A 6,078-nucleotide genomic window follows, 5' to 3' on the forward strand; every position below is an offset into this window, starting at 1 on the left:
TATGATTTATTTAATAATAATAATTATTGTTTACTCATATTAATATTATTTTCATTTTTTTATATTTATAACAATATGTGTGCAACACATAATACAATTAAATGTCATTTACAATTCAATACCGTTAAATAAATAAATAAATGAATAAATAAGGATGAAGCACATGAGAACGATTTCTAATTAGATGCATAAGGATTTATTATATTTTGGAATATAATTTAATTTAATTTAATTTTAAATTAAAACTAATCTTGCCGTCATGCAATTTGAATAATACATGAATAATGTAAGAAAATCAGCTTATTATATCCTAATCATGCATTTATTTTATGTTCCATAGCTGCTCACCTGTGAAAAAAAACTGACATAAGCACAGTCATCTGTGCATATAAATGTGTGGAGTTACAACACATCAGTCCTGTTTCAAGTGTTTGCGGAGGTCAACTCTGAAAGCGTGCGTGCTGTTCTGAGTGACGCACACCCCCACAATGACAGAAAGAAAATAAATGAATAACTCTAAGATAAAACATAACAGTCTCAACCCACCAACATCTACAAAACAGTTCAAGGTCTTTTCTGATCTTTAAAATTACGTGTTTCATTGCGGACCATAACGTCTGCGTCCAATCGGGAGACGTATTGACGTCATAGCGCTCGCGAGCAGCAGCAGCAGGACCAAACAAGCAACATCCCCGAGCGCGAGCCCCGCATCTCCGCCTCGTAACGGTAAGACGAATGAAAGGTAAACACACTGACACGCGACTGTTTTTAGCTTAATATTGCAACAGACGCAGTTTTAAGGATATTAAAGGCCTAAAATTGTTCACAAACCGCATAGGTTTGTGTTTAGAAGCGTATAAGCGGTGATAAAAGCGGTAAACAGGTGATCACGGAGTGATGCTCCGCCGACACACCGAAGCGTCGGTTTTCACGCACGACTGAATGCGGTACCGGTTTCGTGAACGTATAACGTTACGTCGAGAATGAGGATTGATTCGACAGTTTTCCGGTGATCTTTAAACGGTTGTTGTGTATCAGTGGCGGAGGTGAAATGTAAATAAGTGACATACAGAAAGAATGGCCTGTCTTCATCATCATGATCCATCATCACTATGATTTAGTCATAATGTCATGTTTATCTATCTATCTATCTAGGCTCTGTGTTTTTGCAATAAATGATTGATTGACCGATGTATGCATACTGAATATGTATTTCATTACTCAGGCAGCAGCTTATCATCTGAGAGAACAAGACACACAGATTTATAATAAATATCTCTTCTCTTCCCCCTCCTTCACTCTCTTCTCCTGCAGCAGTGATAGAAGATAAGATGGCCACCTCCTCCTCCAATCTGGAAGAAGACGAAAGTCTGAAAGGCTGCGAGGTTTTCGTGCAGAAGCACAACATCCAGCAGATCCTCAAAGAGTGCATCGTCAACCTGTGCATCGCCAAAGCCCGAGCGGCCTATGAAGTTCCTGCGGGAACACTTCGAAAAGCTGGAGAAGGTGCGTTACTCCGACTGTACTTGCTCTGGTGCTGGTTGTGTTTGGATGAGTTATGCATTTGTATTGGAAAGGATGATGGTTAGGGATCTGGGCTGCTGGTGCGAAGGATGTCGCTTTAGTCCCATGGAGCTGGAGAAGCCGGAGCTGGAGAGTTATTGAGATCATTGTCGTCCCATTTGGCCTGGCACTTAACCTCAGGATGCTCCGGTGGGGATTGTTCCTGTAATTAATGTACTGTATATTGGTTTGAAAAAAAAAAGTCTGGCTGAATGCACTGTGATACGGTGTTGATGAATGTATTCTCCTTCCCTCAAACATCCACGATCATTAACTGTCATTGTGTTAGCACTCATAAGTGAGGTTCTTTATGTGTTTTAATTATTGGCAAGTGAAGCACAATAGATAGATACCAGACTTGTGAGAAATAATTGCATGTTTTAGAATGAGAAATCATTGGTTTCTTTAACGCTTCTTTTGCTGGTGCAGCTGCAGAGTGTGTGAACTGAGTGGATGGTACACTTTATCAGGATCTGTGAAGAAGCCGTGGTGTTTATTTGCAGGTTTTAAAACGGATTTTGGATAAAGTAGGGCTTTTATAGATTTATAGCAACTTGGCAAAACAACCTGTTAAACACATTTATTTGAATGCTGAATCAACAGTAAATCTCAGTCTCATAACAATTATATTTTAAGGATAAAGATAAAAAAAAAAAAGAGTTTTAGAATAATTTTGCTGTGTTCTTTTATTTTTGGTGTAGCTCGTTAAATTTAGTTTTAAGAAGTATTTAGCACACCATTTCCATGTTTCATTATGTTTTGATTATTTATTAAGAACAATATCTGTTAAACTCTAGGCTAATTTGTTAGACTGTTAGTTAAGTCAAGTATTAATATTCTGATATTATTTACCTATATGTCAACTAGGCAATATTTGGCTGTTTTGAAAGTGGCATCAGCCAATAAAGTGTCCTCTTACTCCGTTACATAGAGGTTAGCCAAACACATAAATAAAAAATAAAATGCTGCACACATAATTATATTTCATTATGCTTTTGCTTATTATAATAACACAGTATCTGTTTAAAACCATATTTATTTATTGTGAGATATTGTTACCAGCTAAAATAACTGTTTTGTATTTAAATGCATTTTACTGTTTAATTCATTCCTGTGTTGCAAAGCTGATTTTTTTCAGCAGCAATGAATCATTCAAGTCAACATTGAAAACAATTTGAAATAAAAATCTTTTCAAACCATATATATTTTGTAACATATTTATCATCACTTTTGGTCAATTTAATGCATCCTTGCTCAAAAAAGAAAAAAGAAAAAACCCGAACAAACACTAAACTCAAACAGTAGTGTACTTTATGTAAGAGGAACTTTAATGAGCCGCAATTGTTAAGAACTACAATCAACATTCCCGCTCCCCCTCAGTAAATAATTAGGAGGCATGCTGATGCTGTTTGATGTTGTTGCCCAATCTCAGACTCGGTGTACCGACCGTATGAAAGTCACAGCAGTCATTCGTTTAGCTGGAGGTGCCAGTAACCGCATCCACACTCAGCTGCAACCAAACATCTTCTTTGATCATGTGCTCCAGGAACAACAGGCTTTTTCAGTCTGGCAGACGCTTTGGGCTCGGCCTTTTGTTTGGAATGTGTTTCTGCTGAGCTACTGTTGGTTTAGGTAGAGCATCAGACAGCCGAAGGGATTGTGTATTCATAAGACACGATCAGATGGACTGATACTGAACGCAGCACAAGACGTCTGCAAGAAGAGAGCCACTGTCCTCGTCTTCTCCTCATGATGAGAGCTTGTGTTTCTGGGGTCATTCAGTGTCATCATCAGAGATTGAGCCGCTGGGTGAACGATGTTTACTGACTCACTTGCATCTCACTCATAGATGGGGTTTAATTGCGCACACATTCTCTCTGTCTGGCACCTTCTGTTCATTAAGGAAGATCAGATTCCACAGGCTGCTAAAGATATTCACCCTCAACTCTGTGTTTGTCCTCTATTCTGAATGTTGTGTATATAAAAGATGTGCCGGATTAAAAGCTTTATGTAGGGCAGAAGGCAACATGAGGGTGAGCAAATGATTACAGGATAATATATATATTTTTTTAAATGTACTGATGTTACTTAGGGATGCACGAGTATTAGTGAAGTATCTTCATGTCAGCTAGATTAGCATCAGCCAATAACTTGTCCTCTTGCTCATGTACCAGTTGCATACTAATTTCAGTCCTGTACAGTATATGGAGGTTAGCCAGCAAATGATAGAAATAAAAATAAAATGTTGCACAAATTTAAAATAGGCCCCTTTAAGCCCAAACATGCACTGCCATCCAAACGTTTGCCGCCTTTTTTATTTACTTTTTTATTATTTAAGATTTATTTATATATATATATATATATATATATATATATATATATATATATATATATATATATATATATATATATATATATAATTTTTATATATATATACATGAATACTTTTACTTAGCAAGGGCACTTTAAATTGTATAGAGATTTAGAATTTTACGAAAGATTTGTATTTCAAATAAAATGCCTTTGGACTTTCTATTCATCTAAGAATTCAAAAAAAAAAAATTCACTTTCCGCAAAAAAAATAAAAAAAAAATAAAAAATTGAAGCAGCACAACTATTAATAATTCATGTATTGACCCCAAACAAATGAATGGTAGAGTAGATTAGGCCTATATGTGCACTTTTACAGCATTCCTTTTGTTGGAATGTATATGTGGATTACAGTTTTTCTTTTTGTTTATTTTATTTATGTATTCTTTTTGTGCAGGGAGATCGAATTTACAAATGGATTAGAACTGATTATATTTTATGATTCAGTCAAACTGTTTCACAAAGCATTTGTTTATGACTTTGTTCTGTTATATGTTTTTAATATTGGGGGCATTATTCTTGATGAATAAATAAATATATTTTATAAAGAACTGTAAATAGCAGAACAGGTGATAATCTTCAACATTGTATTAAACAGCAATTTTAATGCAATAATGGAACATTATTCTTCTTATTTTTTGCTTCAGTGTCATTTAAATGAATCAGTTTTTTATTTTTTTGTGACCTTCAATGCGAAACTGTCATTCAGATTTGATGATAAATCAGTGTGTTTTGCCTTCAGTGTGTCCTTGTAGTTCTTACCATTTGATTAAATTGTGTTTGGTTACAACCTCATGTACTTGAATTGTTTTGTATAGACACTTAGAACACTTGTTTTGTGTTTGCGATGGGCTGCTTATTTAATATTTGAGTATGTGCGTCGATGCATTGTGAGCAAGATGATTTTTTACGTCTTATTCGTGATTTATGATTTCATAGATTTCAGTGTACGTTTGGACTCGTTCTGTGTTAGTTCACGCTCAGGCCTGTTGATGGCTGTCTGAAGCTTGAGAGAGAGCATGTGTGTGGTTTGTGTGCATCTGTGTATGGCATGTGCCCAGCTGTTCCTTTGCATCTGCCTGCCTTCACTTTGGTATTTGTGCCTTGTTGGGATGTTTTACAAACGTTTTACTAACACTTTATCCTTTTATACCCTGTAAAAGTTTTAATTGTGGGATTAACAGACTGATATCAATTTTACAGGGGCCAGGATGTCATAGACCAACGGCCACAAATCAAACTTTGATTGAGAGCCGTGAAATTAAAGTATATATATATCATATACAATTATATTAAAATGTACATTTCTTGGAAACAAATGTATTCTCTACATTTCAATGGACAAATAAAACAAAAAAATGTTAAAGCAAAAATATTTTTCATAAAGTTTTTTAGCTGTCAGCTTATTTTGCACATTTATTTTCACAATTAATTACTAGTTAAAACATTTGCATATTGTATAAATGGATATATGAATGTGTTTACGTGTATTTATAATATGTATACTATGAGGTGTCTGTGTTTTTCTGTCCACCCCATATATGCAGTGAATGTACAGTGCAGTAAGACTGAGTGTACCCTCTCTGACTAGTACACATCTTGTTCTCACACACACACACACACATCGTTTGTGCTGTGACACGCAGCTTTATTGTTCTTCCCTCTTCCATACGGGAATCTCTCACTGTCTCTCTTTCGCTCGTCCAGTGAAATCTCAGTGCTGTTGTGTCTGCTTTCTGTGCTCACAGTAGGTTTCGGTCTCTTCGATTTTATGATCCGTAATCGGGATTTGTAATGGTAGTTTCACCCTCTTAGCGTCCAACTGTGTGTCCTGTGCGATGGAAATGAAAATCCAGATGGTCTCGATGTTGTCAGATGGATGTTTAATCTCAGGTATCCTTCACTTCCTCTCTCCACAGGAAGAATGCAAGCAGATCATGGCCCGTCAGAAGTCCAACTCGCAGTCGGACTCTCACGATGATGAAGTGTCCCCTCCTCCTCCAAACCCGGTGGTGAAGGCCGGCGGCCCGGAGAGGCGGGGTCAGCGCCGAGGTCTACACAGAGGAGGACGCCGTCAGCTACGTCAGAAAGGTTAGAAAAGCAGATACAGTTTGGATTAGTGTCTCAGTCGCCCCATCATTAATA

The 6,078-nt window shown here is 36.6% G+C and overlaps 1 pseudogene; it reads left to right on the forward strand.

The window, feature by feature from the left end:
* The first annotated feature begins 524 nt into the window (after positions 1 to 524).
* LOC113074038 (cAMP-dependent protein kinase type I-beta regulatory subunit-like) lies at positions 525 to 6,024 on the forward strand (annotated as a pseudogene).
* Positions 6,025 to 6,078: the final 54 nt, after the last annotated feature.

Source organism: Carassius auratus, unplaced genomic scaffold, assembly GCF_003368295.1.
Source record: "Carassius auratus strain Wakin unplaced genomic scaffold, ASM336829v1 scaf_tig00013491, whole genome shotgun sequence".
Classification (NCBI taxonomy): domain Eukaryota; kingdom Metazoa; phylum Chordata; class Actinopteri; order Cypriniformes; family Cyprinidae; genus Carassius; species Carassius auratus.